Source organism: Dermacentor albipictus, chromosome 7 (assembly GCF_038994185.2).
Source record: "Dermacentor albipictus isolate Rhodes 1998 colony chromosome 7, USDA_Dalb.pri_finalv2, whole genome shotgun sequence".
In the NCBI taxonomy this organism is placed as follows: domain Eukaryota; kingdom Metazoa; phylum Arthropoda; class Arachnida; order Ixodida; family Ixodidae; genus Dermacentor; species Dermacentor albipictus.
The window spans coordinates 16,372,653-16,373,529 of record NC_091827.1 but is presented as its reverse complement, the minus strand read 5'-3'; positions in this window follow the sequence as shown (position 1 = coordinate 16,373,529).

The following is an 877-nucleotide window of genomic DNA, read 5'->3' as shown; positions in this document are numbered from 1 at the left end:
AGCGCTGTAACGAGAAACGACAATATACGAAGCTGTCCAAATCGTCGCGGTATATAAACGTGTCACAGAATCCAGTCAAAATTTTAATGCGTAGCGTTATATGGTGGGGTTGGTAAAAAAATTTCATATGAAGCCAGAAAACCCCATTCACATTACAGGGCGAGAATGCGCAGTTTAAGCCCATTGTGTGCGCGCTTGATAGCTGCCACCCGGAATACAGCGAGAAACGACCCATTAACCGGTGTGAAGTGTTTTTTTTTTAAGGGAGATGGGAGAGATAAGCGCAGCGGCGGAACTGTCTCTTACAGGAGGACACCTCAACGGCACTGCACGGGGAAAGGGGTGTGGGGAGAAAAGTATGAAGGAGGGTAAGACCCATTGCCCGCGGTCACAACAGGCGCGCCGGTGCAAAACATTCTACGATCCCGTCCGCTTTCGCCGTTCTCCATGCGCCATTCGCAGAAAAAGGTCGTTAAACCTAGGCGAGAAATGCCTAAGCATATAGTAAAAGGGGGATAGTAAGCAGAACGGGTCGCCCTAGTAAACACCCCACCAGCGAGGCTGGAAGGCGACTAAAGAGAAGCCAAAACGAGACGATGTTCCGCTCGTGCATTCATTTACGCATGCACGCGCAGCCGTCCCCCCTCCTCTGTCTATGACGTCATCAACGTCTTGGTTATGCCGCGTCGGACATCGCGCAAACAAATTATGCCGAACCTCCCCGAACGGGAACTGTCGAAGATATGCGTAGCATGATATCGCGGTCGGCGTTGTGCGGAAAGTATATGTTCGGCGATGTAAATATGTGCAGTAAGGGGAACAGTGCATTTTTACAGCAAGTTTGACCGCGCCTATCCCAAAACTGGGGATAGTTTCA